This window comes from Oncorhynchus nerka, linkage group LG4 (genome assembly GCF_034236695.1).
Source record: "Oncorhynchus nerka isolate Pitt River linkage group LG4, Oner_Uvic_2.0, whole genome shotgun sequence".
Taxonomy (NCBI): Eukaryota; Metazoa; Chordata; class Actinopteri; order Salmoniformes; family Salmonidae; genus Oncorhynchus; species Oncorhynchus nerka.
In genome coordinates, this window is record NC_088399.1 from 14,965,833 (window position 1) to 14,990,979 (window position 25,147).

Below are 25,147 nucleotides of genomic sequence, written 5' to 3' on the forward strand. Positions count from 1 at the left end.
GATTTTCATTTACTGGACATTTGAGAAATTTACCGGACCCATATGCACTGGATGAGTAACCTGATTAGGGCGTCCACCCATAGTGCTCAGAATAACAGAAATCACATTTAGATTATGGTAATTCATATTAACAGAACATGCAAGTCGAGGGAGCAACGATGTGTGGTCCCTTCTTACCGAATTCTGATGTGCACTTTGAAGATGTTAGATTAACTGTCCACATTTACTTATCCTCAGCCAACGAACAGCAAAATGACTAGCCTGTCAATCTACTATCCCCCATAGTAGAAAAGTTTACCTATTCTATTGGTCAGCTTGTCAATAAATAAATAAATAGCCTATTCCAAACAGACTCTGGGACAATTGTTGGACGATCCCAAATTCATACCATTCAAACCAGTAGACCTAGGCTACATTAAAATGTTAAAAAGCAATTAGTCTGATGGAAGAGATCAGAATTTTTAGCTTAAAATGTTGATCAACTATTAATTCTTCATATTATAAGTGCAGCAATGCGCAGAGAGTAGGCTACGAGCAAATGTTTGTTCCATAATGCAATTCATGGGAAAACACTGTTGTCAGCAGCGCATGGCACATGCAAGCAGTTTCATGTGACAGAGATGAAAATACCCTATTAGAAATTTAGAAAGAGAGCCTCCCGAGTGGCGCAGTGGTCTAAGGCACTGCACCACAGTGTTTGAGGTGTCACTACAGACCCGGGTTTGATCCCAGGCTGTGTTGCAGCTGGCTGTGAATATGAGACCCATGAGCATCGTTAGGGGAGGGTTTGGCTGGCCGGTATGTCCTTGTCCCATCGTGCTCTAGTGACTCCTTGTGGTGGGCTGGGAGTATGCACGCTGACACGGTAGGCAGTTGTACAGTGTGTCCTCTGACACATTGGTGCGGCTGGCTTCCGGGTTAAGCGAGCAGTGTGTCAAGGAACAGTGCAGGTTGGCAGCGTCGTGTTTTGGAGGATGCGTGGCTCTCGACTTTCGCCTCTCCTGAGTCTGTACGGGAGTGGCACCGATGGGACAAGACTGTAACTACCAATTGGATATCATGAAAAACAGGTAAAACTAACAAACATTTTAGGGGAAAGAGGGGAGATCTATTATGCAACAACTAGCATGGGTTGCTAATAGGGATTCGGTTAAATGCGGAAGACACATTTCAGTTGAAGGAATTCAGTTGTACAACTGACTAGGTATCCCCCTTTCCTTTCCTAATATGACTACGATTGTGGCTTTGGCTACTGGACAATGAAAGAAAGTATATGGTCTGATTTTGGAAAGGCTACTTTGAAGCAAGGTAAGATGTGGTAAAATATTCAGGTTTCAAACAATTAAGTATATGTTTTCAAAATGCATACTGCCTCCAGCTCATTGCAAAGTGGTATGTGAGACACTGACGAAGCCTGCCTTCCATTGCCTAGATTTTCTGTTTGAGATGATGGAGCAGCAGCTCTTGTGCTGCCTGACAGATGTGTGATAAATAAGATACATAAACAAATTTACTGTACACGCACCAATTTAATTCCACTAAATTATGCAAATTAAACTATAGACCGATAAGCATGACAAGTTAAATGTATTTCCAATAACTGGTATTTCCATCAACTGGTATTTCCATCAACTGGTATTTCCATCAACTGGTATTTCCATCAACTGGTATTTCCATCAACTGGTATTTCCATCATTGAAGAAGCAGCATTTTGAAATTGAATTTTTTTCTTCTTCTCCCGGAAAATTAGCTAGCGGCAATTTTATTTATCAGCTTTTCTATTATTTATTTTTTAATCGGCCAAAAGCCAGCTAACGTAAACCCTGACACAGACACACACAACCTGACGCACACACACACACACACACACACACATAGGACACATGACATACATACTGAATGCATTACATGACTTCTCAACTCCTCAATAATACATCATTGGATATACAAGGATTTTATAATTACAAGTACACACACAGTCTCCTGAATTTACCCTGCCTACCATTGTATTCTTCGCTCTCTATGTGGGCCTAGGAACATTATTGAGTCAGGAATGCACTGAACTCTTATCCCTACGACAATGTTGTGCTGACTTTGGCAGACTTGTACTTCTCAGTGGGTCTGGAAAGCCATAACATAATCCAGTCTGGGAAGTCAGTGATAGGACCGTTTTCATAATACAGTAGAATAATGCTTGGGAAGCTGTTAAATCCAGTGGTGTATAGAGTTTACAGCATTCATCATCTTCAGTCCCTTGCCATCAACCATCATCTTCCTCATCATCATCAACGCCATCAACCATAATCATCATAATAATCATCAACCGTTATCATTATCACCATCAACATCATAGCCCTCAACCATCACCATCAACATCATAGCCATCAACAATCATCTTCCTCATCACTATCAACATCATTGCCATCAACCATTAACCATCATCATGGAAATCAACCATCATAGCCATCAACCATTAACCATCATCATCATAATCATAGCCATCAACCATTAACCGTCATCATCAACACCATAATCATAGCCATCAACCATTCACCATCATCGTCATAGCCAAAAACCATCATCATAATAATAATCATCATAGCCATCAACCATCAAACACTTACCGTCATCATCAACACCATAATCATAGCCATCAACCATGATCTTCCTCATCAACATTAACATCATCGCTATCAACCATCAACCATCATCATCATAATCATAATCATCATTGAGATTGCTATGAGGCCAGACTGTTTTGCATGGTAATGATAATAGGAATAGGGAGACAGATCTGTGACCATCTGGTGAATTCTCTTGGCCCAAGGGATTGGTGAGCGGACCATCTGGTGAATATCTTGGCCCAAGGGATTCGTGAGCGGACCATCTGGTGAATTCCCTTGGCCCAGGCACCAACTGTGCCTACATAAGGACAATAGTACTGTGTGCGTGCGGTGGTGTGATTGGAGGGAGGTGGATGACGCCAATCGAGAGTTGCATGGTGCAACGCTGCAAGCCACCGCTCACAGAAGTTTCATTGTGGGGTTTCACCGCTGGACTGAAAGGGTGCATGGCCTTTTACACACACGTCATTTCTAACCACACAGTCATTGCGATGATGCACGGAAGTTTCACACACACACACACACGCCGGTGGTTAATATCAGAACTTCTATGGTAACGATCGAGGAAATGAGAGGGAGAGAGACAGGGCAATAAAAGGGGAACCAAGTAAAAGTAGCTCAACGTCTGAAACTTTCAGGTCTTCCAGCCTTAATCTTGGTCATTGAAATTGCAATGGAGGATTGTACTGCTTAAAAACATAAGAATGGGAAGCATAGAAATAGTGCACATAGAACTGATCTACCACTTCTTAGACTTGCATTCAATGAGAAAACAGATCTATAATACACATTTCTATGTGAATTTGGTCATTTCACCCAAAAAGTTACACATTGCAGCTTTAACCTAACCCTTGTTCTTAAACCTAACCTTAACCCCTAACCTTCATTAATTTTGACCGCTATGCCTTTAATGATCAAATCCATCCATCCATTGTCATGTGTTGTGGCATTTCCCGACAAGCACTATGCCATCCTTATAAAAATGTTGTGGGTGTGGCGAGGAGATTTGTTTCTCACTTAAGTCTCAGCTAGGCCTAAAAAACAAACATTCATATTTGAGTGATTTTACAACCCACATTCTTATCCAGTGTGTCTTCTATTGCGACATACAAGGGGAATAGAACGGCATACAAATTAGTTTCACAAGTAAAACTCTTCAAAAGTAAGGTATCGTTTAGACCAGGGCAATCACAAGGAATTCTCATCAACATATCATCAATGCTTCTCTTCACTACTACTTTTTTTTAGTAGACTTGTAAAAGTATACGTGAAAAAGTCTTCACAAAGAGTCCAATAGCGTGTTCACCTGACCTTTTTTCTTTAGCCTCAGCTCACACCTTTTCTTCAGCGTTTCCGTTCAAAATTGGTGGAATTCGTCAACGTGATGTACGTGGAAATAAAAAACCTCACGAGGCGACCTCAGATTAGAGAAATGATTAAGCTCTTACTTGTGGCTCTAACCAAACTCTCCCTCTTCACTCACGCACACCAGTGACTGACGTCAATATCAGTTCAAAAGTTCCTCACTGTCAAGTGTCAACCCAATACTCTAACACCACACAACCTGCACTTACTAACTTAGCACAGTTTACGACATCAGAGTACTGTGTACAGGACTGCTGGGAGAACATTCACACACACAGCTTTATTCTTATGACATTTCAGGACTTTTGGGGGAGTCCCTCTTTTTTTACAATTAAAAATCCTATTTTCCCGAACCCTACCCATTAACCTAACCCTAACCTTAACCCTAAACCTTAAGCTTAAAATAGTTTTTGGAGATATTCTGGGCACAAAACAAGTTATTGTTTGACAACCCTGTCCTGATAAGTTAGGAAAACAAGTACACACACACCTCAATGTGAAAAAACAATCTTACCCATTTCCCTATGTGAAAGTCATTCACTTTTTGACAACAATGCTAGGCTAGTTTGTTAGCGCTTGCTAACCTGGATTGGCAGGCTATGACTATAATCTTATCAGGGTGGTGAGTTAATGGACAGAAGCTATGTTGGGTTATTAATTAATGGGAATTGACTGGGTCTGTACAATATCTCGCTAACACCTATAGTACAGTGCTGCTAGGGGATCAAGGGTTATGGCTCAACCCTGCTAAGGGATAGTTTTCTGTGTTTTTTTACAACCACACCCCACCACCATCTCCATCACCACACACCCTTCCGGCTGTCCATTAGTGCTGTGTCATCTCCCAGCAGATGTAGATAGGTCCCTCAAATAAAATGGCCGCTAATAAGAGAGAAAAGAGCAAACCCGGTGGTCTGATAATAGATCCAAGCTGAGTTTGAATGCAGGGGGCGCTCTTGGATTGGGTGAAAAAGGGGCGTGGAGTAGTTTATTAAGGAATGCAGCTGTTTGTATCAGTTTACCGCTAGGCTCATACTACCTTCGCTACTCCCAGAATGTGAGCTAACCCTTCCCACATAGCATCTGGGTCAAGTCTTCCTGTTCCTCCTACATGGAAAAGGCTGCAATGTGGTACTCATTGGATTAAAGAGATTTGTGGGTAGATAGATATTTTGGGGGTTTTGACCTTTTGACAGTACAACCCCATTTGCCACAAGTCTCCTTGCTCATCGACATGAAAAAAGCTGCTGGATTTGTAGATAAAGAGACAGATAGTAGCTAGATGTTGAAATGAGTATGTGCTTACAACCTGCCTGTCTGCCAGAAACACTGTAGTTTGTCACGCACGGATGTAAAAACCTATCCATCCTAGGTAAAGGCAACTCTGCTACCTTATTCTTGAGATTTACAGACAGTCTTTTTTTGTGGGGCTCTAAGTACTGTTCAACTTGTACGAACATGCTAGTGTTTGGTTTGATCTCGAGACAAACAAAGAAAGGTGATGCAGTGAATCGGAGGCCTTATTCTATTTATGGGTTCTATCTCATGCGGTTACTACTTTTAGTTCTACCATGGTTTTCTTCTATTTTTGTTGCTGCAATTCCTTTAACAGTTTCTTTGCCAAGTGGAGCAAGCCTAATCCGTCGTTCCTTAACACCACTGATACACCCAAAAGTGCACAAACCGAAGCGGTACTGTATGAACACGTGCGCACAAACACACAGTGTAAATACTACACACACACACACCTGCACCAACATACACAACCCACACACACACCCACGCGCACACACACACACACACACACACACACACACACACACACACACACACACACACACACACACACACATACATAATCTTGTGCTCTCCAATGACTCACACAGCCACCATTTACCAGGAAACATTTCAAAATGGTTATTGTTCCAAGTCTGCCTCGGTCGCCTGAAATCCCTCTGGCAGATAGCAGATCTAAACTCAGAGACAGACAAGCCGAGGGTAAGAGAGGAGAAGGAAGACAGGATCTCTTTTCTTTCTCTCTCTCTTCATGGTCTCCCTCTCCCTGTCTCTCTCTCCTTCTCTACTTCCAATTGAACTCGAGTCAAGTTTTGGGCTGACTAGCACATGATCCTCAGATGAGGGAGTGGTGCCGTGCACCCCGGACATTTGACAATGAGACAGAGAGCCAGGTTTGGATCCTTCCCTTCCCTGCACTGTAGCCACTTGGAACTTAGTCAGCAGCATACTGTTATAAACTACAGCAGCAGTGGGCATGGAGTTGCTTAGCAACATCAACATTGTATTTTCTTTTGTGTTTAATTGCAATTCGTTCTTGGGTATTCTGAGACCAGGATTAAAGAATGCTATCCTGCAGTATGGAATTTGAATCTATGTTCGCATTTACTTCTCAGTATAATCCAAGTCTAAGAGTGTAGTTACATTGATGTCTTCTGAGTGGGTCCAGATGGAAATTCCTCATGCAGATAGAAAATATTTTAAATCAGTCTATAATTAAAATACCTACAGAATTAATTAAACTCAAACCGTATACTGCAGGGCAATTCCAAGGTAACGGAATTAAGCTGAGACTGATTTTTCACTCAGTATAATTCTGTCACCGTGGAATTGCCCTGCAACAAAACAACAGTAGCTACAGTTTTTCAAAGCAAAATGATCTCGACCACTTTAGGTCTGATCAACAACAATTTCAATCAACAGCTGTTGATCAAAATACTCTGCCAGGCTCTAAGAGCTTGCCATACTAATGCAGAGAGTAAAGAGAAGCTTGCAGTGTTGACTGTGGACCCTAAAGCTCAGGATTTTCCCCACATTTCTGGAACACTCTCTCTCTCTCTCCCTCTAGTGATTACTGACTCTGAAGGAATCAGAGGAACGTACATTATATGATCAAAAGTATGTGGACACCTGCTCGTCAAACATCTCATTCCAAAATCATGGGCATGGAGTTGGTCACCCCTTTCCTGCTATAACAGTCTCCATTCTTCTGGGAAGGCGTTCCACTAGACTGGAACATTGCTTTGGGGACTTGATTCAATACAGCCACAGGAGCATTAGCGAGGTCGGGCACGGATGTTGGGCGATTAGGCCTGGCTCGCAGTCAGTGTTCCAATTCATCCCAAAGGTGTTGGATGGGATTGAGGTCAGGGCTCTGTGCAGGTTCTCAATTGGCGTCATCCAGTCAAGTTCTTCCACACATATCTCGAAAAAACATTTCTGTATGGACCTTGCTTTGTGCATAGGGTCATTGTCATGCTGAAACAGGAAAGAGCCTTCCCCAAACTGTTGCCACAATTTTGGAAGCACAGAACTGTCTAGAATGTCATTGTATGCTGCAGCATTAGGCCTAGCCCAAACCATGAAAAACAGCCCCAGACCATTATTGCTTTAATAAGCCCAATCATTGTGCAACAATTCTAAAGGCAATCGAATGAAAAACAAACAAACAATGGCCACGATTATAAAGAGCTACTATTTGTATTTCTCAACTGGTAATTGAAGTGTGCTTCCCATTTGCCATGGGCAAATAGGCAGGCTTCATTCAGCGTGTCACACACCACTTAGAGTAGACATTTCTTTTCACAGGAAAATGTTAGCTTTTAAAAAACACATTTCATGCAATTCTACTACACTTTATATGACTGGAGACATTAGCAGAATCTGTATTAAAACAACAGAAATGTCAGGATAGCCTACTCTGCTGACACTGACAAACAGATCAATAAAAACTACGTCTGATCCATTTATAAGGCCTATGAAAAGGGGACACAAAAATACAATATGACGTCCATCTAACCTGGAGGAAATGATTGTCCTAAAACAAACAAAAGTGGTATTGACCCAATGATAAAGACAGTGAATATGCACACTCACCAGACATATGGCTGATGTTCTCCGCTCAATGAAGTTGAGAATTTTGATAACTAAAAGACAGATTAGACTATTTTCAGTGTCTTCTCTTTACAGCAATAGACATTCGTTTTACAAACTGTTTTTCCGCAATTGCATTTTTAAATATTGCGATATGCCTGGCTGGGTCTCTTTTTCACTGACAGTCGCAACTCAATAATCATGTATTTGGTATTTGCCACGCACTCTGCCCAAATTGCAGGCCCTTCCGACTGTAGGCTATGCGATACATTTTTGTTGTTTTATGTAGGACAAAACACACATCACGAGAAGAGAGACAACACAACACTAAATAAAGAGAGAGCTAAGACAACAACACATCATGGCAGCAACACATGACAACACAGCATGGTAGCAACACAACACAGCATGGTAGCAACACAACATGACAACAACACGGTAGCAGCCCAAACATGTTATAAACATTGTTAGGCACAGACAACAGCACGAAGGGTAAAAAGGTAGAGACACCAATACATCACGCGAAGCAACCCACCAACCCACCAACACACCAACACACCAACCCACCAACCCACCAACACACCAACCCACCAACCCACCAACACCCCAACCCACCAACACACCAACCCACCAACACACCAACCCACCAACCCACAAACCCACCAACACACCAACCCAAAACACCAACAAACCCACCAACCCACCAACACACCAACCCACCAACCCACCAACACCAACCCACCCCAACCAACCCACACAAAACACCCACCAACCCACCAACCCACCAACACCAACACACAACACACCAACACACCAACCCACCAACACACAAACCCACCAACACACAAACACACCAACCCACCAACACACCAACCCACCAACACACCAACCCACCAACCCACCAACACACAAACACAGACAAACATGAGTATTAGACAAGAGGGTTGAACATTTTGGGGAATATTCAGAGGTCTAAACTTTCCCTGGGAATTAACGGGAATATATGGGAATTAAAGGAAATATACGCAAATAAATCATGTTAATTGCATTTAAATGTAGATGTTTTTTGCATTGGATATATTTACCATATCACATGGAGACAGAAACATACAACTGTTACCTTATAATAAGTAGACATAATTGCAAATGATTAAATCCTTACAATAGAAATAAAAAAAACTATTTAGTTACGAACTGAACTTTAATTAAATGAGTTGACTCTTCACATGGGATGATTTCACTGAACAACAAAAGAAAGGGAATATTGAATGATCCACAATGATCAATCGCACCTTCCAAAAACGTTTTCAACATTCAGTTGAAGTCGGAAGTTTACATACACCTTAGCCAAATACATTTAAACTCAGATTTTCACAATTCCTGACATTTAATCCCCGTAAAAATTCCCTGTCTTAGGTCAGTTAGGATCACCACTTTATTTTAAGAATGTGAAATGTCAGAATAATAGTAGAGAGAATTATTTATTTCAGCTTTTATTTATTTCATCACATTCGAATAGAAGTGTCGAATAGAAGTAGAAGTAGAGGGACTTTTGTCAGAGGTTGCTTGTTGTGAGCACTGAGGGAGCTTTATGCACTTGGCCAGATGATTCTGCATCTTTGTTGCATTCTTCACATATGATTTCACACAGTATTTGCAAATGTACACAGCTTTTCCTTTTACATTAATCCACATGGTAGCAAAAACTAGCAGAAATTGTTAACAAGTTAGAAAGGATTTAAACACACTTTGCTGTAGGCTACTATTTACTAGTTAACAAAAAAATAATGTATGTCCTATGAAATATATTCACCCAGTATTGTAATCAAAACTTACCAGAAAACATGTAGTCCTTGGCTCAGACAGTGCAGTAGTGTGGGCTCAATAGCATCTCATTAGTGTGCAAGATCTTGAGAATCAGCTGTACATGTGAGTGCACTGCACATGTGATGGAAGAATGCGCTGTGCATGCAGAGGGTTGCAATTCCATTGAATTGGGGCTAGATTAACCAAAATATGACACAAGACCTAGAATTGCCTTATGTGTATCCCACAAAAAAGGTTCACTGTTATAAGCTAACTTTTTTTATGAATTTAAGCAAAATTCCAAAAATTCCCAGGTTTAACTTTCCATGAAAAATTCTGGAAATTTACCGGAAAGTTTCCAACCCTTTGCAAACCTATTAGACACACACCACTCACTAAAAAAATATGCACACCACAACCACACAATTCTCTCTCTCTCTCTTCTCTCTCAATTCAATTCTATTCAATTCGCTTTATTGGCATGACGTAACAATGTACATATTGCCAAACACTTATTTTGGATATTTACAATATAAAAATAAATAAAAATGAGAATCAAATTGTCAACGTGACAACAGTAACAACAATAACCAAGGGTCAAAATAACCATACATTGAACAATAACAATAAGCATACAGTAGAGGACATTGGGTTGATTGGTCTGTCAGACACTGTCCCTCATTTTATGGCAGGCAGCAATGTAGTGCGCTGCCAACCCACAGCTCTCTGCATCCTCCCCCAACAGGACGGGTAGCCTATCCTCATCAGAGAGGTCTTTGAAACCTTGAATAAGGGTTTCAAATTTGGGAAAATGACACTCTCTAATTGTTTTATATTTTTGACATTTTGTCAGGAAATGCAGCTCCGTCTCAGGTTCTGCTGTTGTACAGTGGTTGCACAGCCTTTCCTCTACAGGGAGCCAGGTTTTCCTGTGTCTACCCTTCTAAATGGCAAGGCTGTGCTCACTGAGCCTGTACTTTGTCAAGGTTTTTCTCAGGTTTTGATCAGTAACCCTGGTCAAATAGTTAGCCATGGTGTACTGTCGATTTAGGGCCAGATAGTACTGCATTTTGCTTTGAGCTTGTGTTTGTGTTTCCCAATAAGCAATATAGTTTTGTTTTGACTGTGTTGTAATTTGGTTTATCCTGATTGATTGGATGTTCTGGTCCTGAGGCTTCAGTGTGTTAGTAGAACAGGTTTGTGAACTCAGCCCCAGGACCAGCTGGATGAGGGGACTCTTTTCTTTGCTCAGCTCTTGGCATTGCAGGGCTTGGTAATGATATGAGAGGGGGTCATTGTATTTTAGATGTTTCCAAACCTTAATTGCTATTTTTTTGAGTTTTTATTATTAGTGGATATTGGCCTAATTCTGCCCTGCATTCTCTCTCTCTCTCTCTCTCTCTCTCTCTCTCTCTCTCTCTCTCCGCTGTATAATGAAGCATGCTCTGTTCCTAAACAGTGGGCTAGTTAAAAGCTGCTATGTTCCTAAATAGTGGGCTAGTTATTAAAAGCTGCTATGTTCCTAAACAGTGGGCTAGTTAAAAGCTGCTCTGTTCCTAAAAAGTGGGCTGGATAAAAGCTGCTCCATTCTCAAACAGTGGGCTGGATAAAAGTTGCTCCGTTCCCAAACAGTTGGCTGGTTAAAAGCTGCTCCATTCTCAAACAGTGGACTGGCTAACAGCTGCTATGTTCATAAACAGTGGGGTGGCTAAAAGCTGCTACGTTCCTTAACAGTGGGCTGGATAAAAGATGCTCCATTCCCAAACAGTAGGCTAGCTAAAAGCTGCTCTGTTTCTAAACAGTTTGCTGGCTAAAAGCTGCTCTGTTCACAAACAGTGAGCTGGTTAAAAGCTGCTCTGTTCACAAACTGTGAGCTGGTTAAAAGCTGCTCTGTTCACAAACAGTGAGCTGGCTAAAAGCTGCTCCGTTCCCAAACAGTGAGCTGGTTAAAAGCTGCTCTGTTCACAAACAGTGAGCTGGCTAAAAGCTGCTCCGTTCCCAAACAGTGAGCTGGTTAAAAGCTGCTCCGTTCCCAAACAGTGAGCTGGTTAAAAGCTGCTCCGTTCCCAAACAGTGAGCTGGTTAAAAGCTGCTCTGTTCACAAACAGTGAGCTGGTTAAAAGCTGCTCTGTTCACAAACAGTGAGCTGGCTAAAAGCTGCTCCGTTCCCAAACAGTGAGCTGGTTAAAAGCTGCTCTGTTCACAAACAGTGAGCTGGTTAAAAGCTGCTCTGTTCACAAACAGTGAGCTGGTTAAAAGCTGCTCTGTTCACAAACAGTGAGCTGGTTAAAAGCTGCTCTGTTCACAAACAGTGAGCTGGCTAAAAGCTGCTCTGTTCACAAACAGTGAGCTGGTTAAAAGCTGCTCTGTTCACAAACAGTGAGCTGGTTAAAAGCTGCTCTGTTGAGCTGGCTAAAAGCTGCTCCGTTCACAAACAGTGAGCTGGCTAAAAGCTGCTCCGTTCCCAAACAGTGAGCTGGCTAAAAGCTGCTCCGTTCACAAACAGTGAGCTGGTTAAAAGCTGCTCCGTTCCCAAACAGTGAGCTGGTTAAAAGCTGATCTGTTTCTGCTCTTTAATACTTTTTTACAGTGTCATGGTAAAGACCAGAACCTCTTTAGGCAGATCAAAGGGCCATAGCTGCTTCTCCCTCTGAACGTCAATGATGATGCGGCCTGCTTTCACTCCACTCCTCTCCTTTTCGTGACAGGGCCTCAACCACAAATGGAGCCCCCCACAGACACACACCCTAACATCCACGACAGCACCACAGTAAAGCCTGACAATGTAAAAGCTTCCAAGACCAGTGGCAGACAGGCAGACAAGACAGGCAGACAGACAATTCACTCCCCTGTACAACAGTACTGCATTCAAGGCTACTTCTGACATACACTCAAGTCATACACACCTAGTCATACAAAACTGCAACACCCACATGCAGTGATAGACAAACACACTTAAACCACCAAGCCTAATTAGACACTCCATCATAGTAGATACAGTACACCCTCCGCCCCCACCCCCCCACCTCTCCATTTCACCACAGTGCCGGCTGGGTGAGGGAGGAGCAAAATGAATGACAACTCCTACATCTAATAGATAGGGGTTACGCATTAATGGGGACAGTCCCTGTAAACCAGGTTTTTTGCATTGGCTGCATCTCAATCAATCGTATCTTCCGATGTCAGCCTTCCGCATCTGAGGAAAAAGGTGGCAGAGCTAGAAAGGTGTTTGTCAGACCATGAAACATCCTGAAAATCGGTATACTCACGAAAACGTCTGTAGCGTCCGAACGGTTTGGCCTAGAAAAACAAACTCCATGGAAAGGTGAGACTCTCACGAACACAATGGTGTTTTTTTAGTTTTGCTCTACGACCCCCACAAGCATCACGGGACTTGTCTAAAGTCGGTACAGCCTGATCTGCCAACTTTTGTCCGTAGCGTCCGAACAGGAAAGGTGGGCCACTCACAAACACGTACACGTTGGCTGTTTTGCTCTAGGACACACAAAAGCCTCACAATACCAGTCTGAAGGTAGCCAGGTGCCAGTTTAAAAAATGAATGGACATATAATGGATTTGGGAAGCATTCAGACCACTTCCCTTTTTCCACATTTTGATATGTTACAGTCATATTCTAAAATGTTTTCAAATATTTTTTTCCCTCATCAATCTACACACAATGCCCCATAATGACAAAGCGAAAACAGCTTTTTATACATTTTCGCAAATGTCTATATATTTCTTTTTTAATAAATACCTTATTTACATAAGTATTCAGACCCTTTGCTGTGAGACTCAAAATTCAGCTCAGGTGCATCCTGGTTCCATTGATCATCCTTGAGATGTTTCTACAACTTGATTGGAGTCCACCTGTGGTAAATTCAATTGATTGGACATGATTTGGAAAGGCACACACCTGTCTATATAAAGTCCCACAGTTGACAGTGCATGTCAGAGCAAAAACCAAGCCATGAGGTCGAACGAATTGTCTGTAGAGCTCCGTGACAGGATTGTGTCAAGGCACAGATCTGCAGCATTTAAAGTCCCCAAGAACACAGTGGCCTCCATCATTCTTAAATGGAAGAAGTTTGGAACCACCAAGACTCTTCCAAGAGCTGTCCGCCAGGCCAAACTGAGCAATCGGGAGAGAAGGGCATTGGTCAGGGACGTGACCAAGAACCCAATGGTCACTCTTGAAGGAGCTACAGAGTTCGTCTGTGGAGATGGGAGAACCTTCCAGAAAGACAACCCTCTGCAGCACTACAGCAATCAGGCCTTTATGGTAGAGTGGTCAGGCAGAAGCCACTCCTCAGTAAAAGGCACATGACAGCTCGCTTGTCATTTGCCAAAAAGGCACCTAAAGAAACAAGATTCTCTGGTCTGATGAAACCAAGTTTGAACTCTTTGGCATGAATGCCAAGCGTCAGGTATGGAGGAAACCTGGCACCAACCCTATGGTGAAGCATGATGGTGGCAGCATCATGCTGTGGGGATGTTTTTCAGCGGCAGCGACTGGGAAACTAGTCAGGATCGAGGGAAAGATGAACGGAGCAAAGTACAGAGAGATCTTTGATGAAAACCTGCTCCAAAGCACTCAGTACCTCAAACAATATAAAAATGGGATGTAACGTTCATAACTTCAACGATAAACGCGAATCTGACCATCACCCCTGGTGAGACAAAACCACAACTCGTCAGTGAAGAGCACCTTCTGCCAGTCCTGTCTGGTCCAGCGACGGTGGGTTTGTGCCCATAGGGGACGTTGTTGCCGGTGATGTCTGGTGAGGACCTGCCTTAGAGCAGGCCTACAAGCCCTGAGTCCAGTCCAATCCTGTGCAGGTGTTGTTACATGTGGTCTGCCACTGCGAGCACGATCAGCTGTCTGTCCTATTTCCCTCTAGAGCTGTCTTAGGTGTCTCACAGTACGGACATTACTATTTATTGCCCTGGCCACATGTGCAGTCCTTGTGCCTCCTTGCAGCATGCCTAAGGTACATTCACGCAGATGAGCAGGGACACTGGGCATCTCTCTTTGGTATTTTCAGAGTCAGTAGAAAGGCCTCTTTAAGCTGTTAGTGTCTTAACAACCGTTCCACAGGTGCATGATCATTAATTGTTTATAGTTCATTGAACAAGCATGGGAAAAAGTGTTTAAACCCTTTACAATGAAGATCTGTGAAGATATTTGTATTTTTACTAAATATCTTTGAAAGACAGGGCCCTGAAAAAGGGACGTTTCTTTATTTGCTGAGTTTATATATACAGTTGAAGTCAGAAGTTTACATACACCTTAGCCAAATACATTTAAACTTGAATTTATTTTTTTTTTTACAATTCCTGACATTTAATCCCCGTAAAAATTCCTTGTTTTAGGTCAGTTAGGATTACCACTTTATTTTAAGAATGTAAAATGTCAGAATAATAGTAGAGATAATGATTTATTTCAGCTTTTATTTCTTTCATCACATTCCTAGTGGGTCAGAAGTTTATATACACTCAATTAGTATTTGGTAGCATTGCCTTTAAATTGTTTAACTTGGGTCAAATGTTTCAGGTAGCCTTCAACAAGCTTCCCACAATAAGTTGGGTGAATTTTGGCCCATTCCTCCTGACAGAGCTGGTGTAACTGAGTCAGGTATGTAAGGCCTCCTTGCTCTCACATGCTTTTTTAGTTCTGCCCACAAATTTTCCATAGGATTGAGGCCCGGGGTTTGTGATGGCCACTCGAATACCTTGACTTTGTTGTCCTTAAGCCATTTTGCCACAACTTTGGAAGTATGCTTGGGGTCATTGTCCATTTGGAAGACCCATTTGCGACCAAACTTTAACTTCCTGACTAATGTCTTGAGATGTTGCTTCAATATATCCACACAATTGTCCTACCTCATGATGCCATATATTTTGTGAAGTGCACCAGTCCCTCCGGCAGCAAAGCACCACCAAAACATGATGCTGCCACCCACGTGCTTCACGTTTTGATGGTGTTCTTCGGCTTGCAAGTATCCCCCTTTTTCCTCCAAACAAAACGATGGTCATTATGGCCAAACAGTTCTATTTTTGTTTCATCAGACCAGAGGACATTTCTCCAAAAAGTTTGATCTTTGTCCCCATGTGCAGTTGAAAACCGTAGTCTGGCCTTTTTATGGCGGTTTTGGAGCACTGGCTTTTTCCTTGCTGAGCGGCCTTTCAGTTTATGTCGATATACGACTCGTTTTACTGTGGATATAGATATTTTTGTACCTGTTTCCTCCAGTTTCTTCACAAGGTCCTTTGCTGTTGTTCTGGGATTGATTCGCACTTTTGGCACCAAAGTACGTTCATCTCTAGGAGACAGAACGCGTCTCCTTCCTGAGTGGTATGACGGCTGCGTGGTCCCATGGTGTTTATACTTGCGTACTATTGTTTGTACAGATGAACGTGGCACCTTCAGGCGTTTGGAAATTGCTCCCAAGGATGAACCAGACTTGTGAAGGTCTACAAAAAAAATTCTGCGGTCTTGGCTAATTTCTTTTGATTTTCCCATGATGTCAAGCAGAGGCACTGGTAGGCCTTGAAATACATCAACAGGTACAGCTCCAATTGACTCAAATGATGTAAATTAGCCTATCAGAAGCTTCTAAAGCCATGACATAATTTTCTGGAATTTTCCATGCTGTTTAAAGGCACAGTCAACTTAGTGTATGTAAACTTCTGACCCACTGGAATTGTGATTAAGTGGATTATAAGTGAATTAATCTGTCTGTAAACAATTGTTAGAAAAATTACTTGTGTCATGCACAAAGTAGATGTCCTAACCGACCTGCCAAACGTATAGTTTGTTAACAAGAAATTTGTGGAGTGGTTTAAAAACGAGTTTCAATGACTCCAACCTTTGTGCATGTAAACTTCCGACCATATACTGTATATTTTTTGTTGTTGAAAGATTTCTAAAAAACAGTTTTTGCTTTGTCATTATGAGGTATTATGTGTAGATTGATGAGGGGGGGAAACTATTTGATCAATTTTAGAATAAAGCTGTAACTTAACTAAATGTGGAAAAAGTCAAGGGGTCTAAATACTTTCCAAATGCACTCTATGTAAAATAAATACATGTAAAAAATAAATAATCATTGGTTCCTGATCTTTCTTGTATCTCTCAGATATAAGACAGACACTTCAGAACAAATTTCCTATGGATATATTTGTTTTACTATCTATTTATCCATGTATGACACTGTTAATCATAGCGATTCTATTGGCTAATAGCAGTAAGGCCAAATTCAATGTTTCATAAAATTATTTGTTTATATATATTTTTTGATACCTTAAGGCAGGGATCATCAACTAGATTCAGCCGTGGACCAATTCTTTCTTGACAGGATGGTCTTAGGGCCGGAACATAATTACGAATAAGAAGCCCAAACAGATATAATGTTTGACTAAAACAATCATTTCAAACCTTGTTTACATTTATATATACGATCATGTGTCTCTATTATGCATGGGAATAGATTTCTTAAATGAATGAATTTAAAAAATATATAGATATTGATTTTAACATTTGCAAATTGGCTTAGTTTGATAGCTAGATTCATTGGATCTGATTTCCTGGTGTTTTTACAGTATTTTATGTCCAACAATGAAAACTTGGGGAGCCAAATAAAACCAGTTGGGGAGCGGCCAGTTGGGGAACCCTGCCTGTGATTCAAAATAAAATAGCTAAATTATCCTTGGTATGACCATCTTAAAACAATTCCATATGTTAGCTTAGATGTAAGAATTACGGCAATTAAAAGCACTGGGCCACTACCTGCAGCCAATGGTTCTGGGCCTGACCTAGATCCCTGGATTCCCTGCTTCCATCCTGCACGGAGAGGACAATGGATCCCTAGTGGTACCTGAGCGACATTAATGATTTCCAGTTGGCTTGGCTTTGCCCTGGGACTGGGCCATTGACACCGAATGGGAGGTGGTCACCAGGGTGACGGGGCGACCTGCCAGACTCAGCTGGGGGAAGCAGTCCATGACCTTTTGACAGTTTGGCAGATATTTCTCACTTTTCTCGTTCCTCGCAATCCTCCGCAGAGGGAGCATTTGTTCTGTTGCTTTTTTTCCACTCAGTCGTGAAATAAGGACTGCAAATGTGACTAGATTAATATTTATGACATTAAAATTACAAACAACCTCGTTTGTTGGAAGAAAACATGAGTCACAAATCCAGTTCTTAAGAAAAAAAGGGATCACACACGCACCTTAAACAATAACAGCATGGGCGTGCCGAGACTTGTCTTTCCTGTCCTTCCGAGCATTAAAAGCATTATTTTGCATTTGACTTACATTTTCTCTCTTCCTCTATATCTTTCTCTTTCTCTTTCTCGATCTCTGATGATGAGTCAGTCGTAATTGCTTACTGGAGTCTGAGGCCGGTGCCAACTGGCAAGCGACCTTAACCTCCTCTGCACTACCAATACAGCTGCAATAATAACTGTTGATTAGTTACAAATGACAACCGGGCCTGGTGCCATGATGTTGGGCACATGTTGAGAGAGATGCATGTGTAGTGGGGTGCTACTAAGCATTTAACTTGGCCATTGTGGTGGCAGTAGGTCCCCTACTTGGTGTTCAATTGAGGAATTAGCTACTTGGGCTTCAGACATGGGCTTTAGCTCGGCAGGCTATGGCTCTCATGTAGCGGTTGTGCATTATGCAACCATTACACAGGGCTTGTCTTGGGTTCTACTTTGATACCCTCTGACTGGGACATGTTTCGAAATTACAATTATTACACAGTAATCATGTATCAAAGTACATCTTCCTGTACATCTTAGAAATAATATTCCAAGAAGGCAACTGCAGCAGTAGATCTTCCCTGAAATTTCTCTTTTAAATATTCTAAACCAATCAAATAAAGAAACACATTAACAAATAAATAATCTTGGCAATGACAGCAGGGGGGACTCCAGGAGGTGCCTTCCAGAAATGGTGCTCGTCTTATACTCTCCTTTCATCTCTCCACCAGTGAAAATAAATCTCAAAAGGGAGCGAGCAGCTAAGCAAGACGCAGAGCGCTAGCGACGACACTAATATGTGACATTTTGTCAGCTCCAGCCCCGTGCAGCTGTTTCCCCTTCTCCCGTCAGCTTGTAGCTCCACACACTCCAAGCCTCCCAAGAATGCCTGGGAAAGTTCTGAGGGGGGAGAACAGACGGGGGACTCTCCGGATATCAATGGCTGAGGCACAGCCCTCTACCACAGAGGAGGAGAAAAACAGCTTATTTTGCATGTTTTTCTTGCAAAACTTCTGTCTTGTCTTACATTTTAATTAGCATGCTTGGTTGATTTAGACTCATTTTCCGAGCAGTCAGACTCAGGTATAAGAGGGCAAGTGACAATGAAGAAGTGATCATTTGTATGGTAGGAAGTAGGTTTCAGATTGGAAGGAACCGGCAAGATAAGGTTGATTGAGCACGAGGTCTTTTATCACATAATGATCATGTGTATCAAATCAGCAATACCATCTGAGGTAGGTAGCTATGGTCCATACCTCCATAAAGATACCCATACATTAGTCTTTCTCCCTCCAGCAATCCTTCACTGGTCCATCATCCCCACACTCGTCCATTATACTGGATGATGTGCCGTCAACATCATCCAGTTTAAAGCCCACCTCCCGACCTTGTCACTCTGTGAACCGCATATATTCACCATCTCTTACTATTATCACCTTGTGCATTTGATAACATTAATGATATTATTGTCAACTGCACTGGAAGAGAGGAAAATAAAACTACCCTTTCTCTACTAGCCATCGGATATTTCTGAATAAAAGTACTGAAAATCATAGGAAATATTTCCTATCATGGCATAGCATGATGTGTTGTTTTGACCGACAGGGGTTTGAACCTAGCTCATATGCGTGACTGTGTTGGCCCTATGAGTTTGAGTTTGAGTTTATTTTTTATTTTTACAGGGACAGTGCACATTAATCAACGTTTCAGTAAAAGTGCCGGTTTTAGCCAGCCGGCTAATTTTCAACCGCAGTCCCTGGGCAGGTTATTAAAAACAATTACAATATAGACAATAGCAACATAGAACAAGCAAGACATAGCAACATAGGACAAGCAAGACATAGCATACAGACAGAGCAACATAGGACAAGCAAGACGTAGCATACAGACAGAGCAACATAGAACAAAAAGCAGCAAGACAAAATTCATAAAAGCAACAAGTGTTTCCACACCTCACAAGCTACAGACAACAGACAACATGGAAAGCGGCAACACACAGCTAGGGACCATGTTCACAAATCTGTTTGACCTTTAGCCAGGTCTTCAAGCTTTTTGTGAAAGTGTGATATGTGGTGCAGTTATGTGTGTCTGATGGCAGTGTAACTAATGAGCATTAGTTCTGGGGGGCTAATGCAAATCTTCAGGTTTAAGGCAAGTTTACTCATCAAGTGAGCTTGGTTCACCAATCAACATAGTGATACATAGTGAAAAATGGGTCTTCGGTCATTCTTATGGTGAGGAGCTTGATACTTAAACCTGGCTAATACTAGACTAAACGGTTGTTCATAGACAAACGACACCAAAGTCAAATATACATAATTACTTGCATGTTAGAGTTTTTCGTCATGAATCTTGTTCTAAGGGCAGCTCGACAGAGTTGTCACTAGCTGACACAGCCACAGTCATCAAATCAGATTTGAAACCTAACCCTAACCTTAACTCGTAACCTTAACCACACTGCTAACTCTAATGCCTAATCCTAACCTTAAAGCTCATTTTTGTTTTCATGATATTTTACAGTATAGACCATTTTGACTTTGCAACTGGCCTATCTAAGGGGAAATTGCTCACTTCTGCCTCCGGGACATGACTCGTGACAATAAATTTCAACCTGCTCAATACTTGGTAATAAGGACATACATCTTTTGATCACTAAGTGTAGTTCAGTCCAGGAACAGTCTTAGGTTCCCTTTTGGTGGTTGTGTGTGTGAGTTATATCCCACAAACCACAGATGTTATCTAATACATGTTGCTCTCTTAACACTGATGAAGCAGATATTGACTTTAATCGTCTTGGGTATGTCGTCACGACTGAACTGGCCTGATTCTTCAGACACGCGGGTCCCTGTTGATCTGCTTGACGGAGGCCACATTTGTTTTGCCCATCCTCCTGCAGTTGCCAAAATTGTTGCGTTGGTATTTCACCTCTGACTCCAGGCCACAGTTTTGTCAATCACGCACACTGTCAGTGCCCAGTCTACAGTTTATTCAAATAACTGCGAGTGACGATGGGGTATTTTCGTGCCGTTTTGAATGACAGCGGCTTCCAGAAATGGCCTGTTCCATTTTAAGAACGCTGTCCGACATATGCCCTCACTGCATCCAGGGCCCAAGTGGGCCGAACCACGCGTACGGGTGAGTGGGGCGGGTGGAAGTGGGCGATATCCAATTACCAAAGAGCAATGAGTTAAAGTATGGGTGAGATGGTCTAAAAATAAAAGTGTCTATATCGGGCCTCTTGGTCACTCCTTTTGCATTTATGTAGTGTTCTGTGTGACAGCTGCGTTGCGTCAGATTGTAAAAGCCATCAGTCCACGGTTTGCTTTCTATGAAAGAGACCCTACAAGAGGATTCTGTACTCACACAGGCTCAGAGTGGTTTCAGGCAGTTGAAAGAAAGACACATATTTGGCCTTTAGTTCCACCTATGAGCATCTGCAAATAGCAACAAATGTCAACACTTTTTGGAGCAGCCATTTTGGTTCTCTGGATCAACACCAAACCAGTTCAAAACAAGGAGAGGTCACTTCCCAGTGAACTTTGATTACCTCCTAGCCTTTTCATAAGCATGATGCCTATGTATTGTAGCAGCCCATGGGAATTGCATGAAGGTCTCTGAAATGTGCATTGCATCTTGGCACATCATCCCATTACTATTCCAAACCAAAGGGTGAGAGGAGCTGTTCGCTTTCCACATGCTGGTGGTGTTAGACCCTTGTTGTAGCACTCACCACTAGCACCTGCCCGCAACGCAGCTGACACGTGACTAATTTTAGCGAGGTATTGGGCCTGGTATGCCCAGGCATCCTAACAACCTCCAACCACCACACAGTTCCCCTCATACCAACCCTTCAGTGATCACCTCTGCTCTGGTAACATGCGTCATATTCGTTTATACCACCGCATCAATGACAAATAAACAGGATCGCCATGACGTGCATCATACTCTGATTTCACTGTAAACAAATGGATCTCTCACATCAAAACCTGGGCTAACATCTGGTTATCATTTTCTGGTTGTCGAAAAGGAGAATGTGTAATACAACCTGTTATTTTACACATTAGTAACGCTGTTGTTTCACTTGTATTTTTTTTATTTTATTCAAACCACAAAGACCAGGGAGATTTACCAATGCTTCACAAAGAATGGTAACTACTGGTGGATGGGGAGGAATAAAACAAATGCAGACATTGAATATCCCTTTGAGCATGATGAAGTTATTAATTACACTTTGGATGGTGTATCAATACACCCAATCACTACAAAGTTACAGGCGTCCTTTCTAACTCAGTTGCTGGAGAGGAAGGAAACCACTCAGGGAGTTCACCATGAGGCCAATGATTACTTTAAAACAGTTACAGAGGCTGTGATAGGAGAAAACTGAGGATGGATCAACAACATTGTAGTTACTCCACAATACAAACATAAGTGACAGAACGAAAACAAAACACTAAAGCAATACTGCATAAAATGTGGCAAATCAATTAACTATTTTTCCTGAATATGTGTTATGTTTGGGGCAAATCCAATGCAACACATTACTGAGTACCACTCTCCATATTTTCAAGCATAGTGGTGGCTGCATCATGTTATGGGTATGCATGTAATTGTTAAGGACTGGAATGTTTTTCAGGATAAAAAATAAACAGAAGGGAGCAATGCACAGGCACAATCCCAGAGGAAAACCTGGTCCAGTCTACTTGCCACCAATTCACCTTTTAGCAGGACAATAACATAAAACACAAAGCCAAATCTACACTGCAGTTCCTTACCAAGAAGACAGTGAATGCTCCTGAATGGCCGAGTTACAGTTTTGACTTAAATCTACTTGAAAATCTATGACAAGACCTGAAAATGTCTAGCAATGATCAACAAACAATTTGACAGAGCTTGAATCATTTTCAAAAGAATTATGGATAAATGTTGCACAATTCAGGTGTTGAAAGCACTTGAAAACTTACCAAGAAAGACTCACAGCTGCAATCGCTGGCAAGGTGCTTCTACAAAGTATTGACTCAGGGATGTGAATACTTATGTAAATGTGATATTTCTGTATGTCATTCTCAATAAATTTGCAAAAATGTCTAAAACCTTGTTTTCACTTTGTCAATTTGGGGCATTGTATGTATATGGGTGAGAGGAAAAATATATTTAATACATTTTGTATTCCTACTGTAACACAACAAAATGTGTAATAAGTAAAGGGGTATGGATACTTTCTGAAGGCACTGTATTCTTGTGAAAGCTTTCCATATCAATTAAATGTTTTAAATTAGACTAAATATAATTTACATTGTCAGAATATTCTAAATTTATAGCAGCTATAAAAAGACAATTTGAGCGTGAGTTGATAATAAAAAAACAACGATTCCCGTACTTACTCAAGTAGCGTTGGTGTGGTAAACTGTCGCAACATATGCAACTACAGTATGGTTGTCGAATTTGACCAACCTTGTTTTTGGCTAATGCTGCCAGTCCGTACCGCAGCCAAACTGCCATACCCTGTAGCTACAGTATTCTTTGACGAATGAGTCCGCGCAAAATCTAGATTTAGAACTTTTTTTGACAATTCCCCAGAACGCATGAGACACAGGGAGACACTGGTAAACACTCCCTGAACGAAACAAAATATGCAACAGAAATGACAGCCGAGTCCCGCGCTACTTTGTAACTTTTGTCACTAAGTCAAGTGCTGGGCTGTCTTCAAGTGTGCAACTATGTTGGCTACAATGACAATGGTTCCAAAAAAGTAATGAATTCAACACGTTTGAGTATTTTACCTGATTTTGCTGAGTATTTTCTCTTCACGCTGACGTTTTGGAATAAGGAAGGTGTAAACAGAGTTACATTAATCCGTGTTGTGCAACTCCCCCTTCGACAGCTCTAAAGTTCTATCTCTCTCTCTCTCTCTGTCGCTCTCTCTCTCTCCGTCGCTCTCTCTGTCCCGCGCCTCTTTTACTGTCGCATGCCACGAAGGCCACAAACGAATCTGACCACACTTATTCTTTTACGGAGAGGAGAAACTGTAGGAGGAAGGTCGCTCGTACAGTCAATTCAATAGTCGAGGGCGCGAATCAACGTCACATGGACTGCATGTTTTTCGAAAATTGGGTCAAACGTCAAATAGCACAGAAACTCAACCCACTGCATATTACTGATGAATAAGGAATAGGCTGCGAGAATATTTTCCAATGTAGCGTATCTATAGCCTACTCAGTTTCATAAACTTAGGTCTAACAGTATATATTTTTGAACCATTATCATAAAACCCATTCTGCTTTTTTTCATTCAGAGTAGACCTAATAGTTATTACAGTCAGGGCACGTGAAGCATGGTAATGCACTTTCGATACAGATATAATTTAGGACCTACAAAGTTAATTTATGTAACTTCCATATCACACTTTTTTATCTTGATGATATACACCAAACATATTTTATTTATCAACTTGTATCGTTGTATTATTGTATGATCGCATAGGTTGTTTAGATTATTCTATGTGACTGTTTTGAATTATGCATATAACGATTACTGTATAGACTATGTTCAGACATCTTTAATAAAATATATATTTAACCTTTATTTAACTAGGCAAGTCAGTTAAGAACAAATTTTTATTTAGAACGGCGGCCTACCCCAGGCAATCCCGGATCACGCTGGGCCAATTGTGCACCTCCCTATGGGACTCCCAAACACAGCCGGATGTGATTCAGCCTGAATTCAAACCAGGAACTGTAGTGTCGCCTCTTGCACTGAGATGCAGTGCCTTAGACCGCTGCGCCACTCGGGAGCAGATCATTGGTTGAGAACTATGCAAGGAAGGATGGTTATCATAAAGTATCTTGTGTCAACAGTTCAGACTGAGGATAACCTGGCAAATATGTTTTGTCAGAGCTCACCTGACTGATTTCATTTGTTTATTTTAAAAGTGAAATCAAGGCAATAAAAAATGTAGTTATACAACTCAATTTGACATTCTACATCAAGAATATCTACAAGAAATCTCTTTGAACTGTAATCTTGTGTGTTGACCTTCCTTATAAAACCCAACATAAAAAAATGATTAGGTCAAAATTACCATACAATAACCCCAGTGTCCTTCAAACCTACCAACAGATATACAGTCCATACTGTAAAACGCTGTGTAGTACAGTACATTCTGTAGTAGGCTATGCATTGATAGACTGACATGTTAAC

General features: G+C 41.5%; 1 protein-coding gene across 2 annotated transcripts in view; it reads right to left on the bottom strand.

Annotated features, from left to right (window-relative positions):
• nek6 (NIMA-related kinase 6) overlaps positions 1–24,020 on the bottom strand; it is a 90,853-nt gene extending 66,833 nt beyond the window's left edge. The window contains exon 1 of one of the 2 annotated variants that reach the window (XM_029647394.2): positions 23,731–24,020. The gene's annotated coding sequence lies outside the window, so the exon portion shown is untranslated. Of the gene's footprint in view, positions 1–3,935; positions 4,057–23,730 lie in introns of those variants that run through there. The other variant, XM_029647401.2, reaches the window with a different exon arrangement.
• Between the last annotated feature and the right edge of the window lie 1,127 nt (positions 24,021–25,147).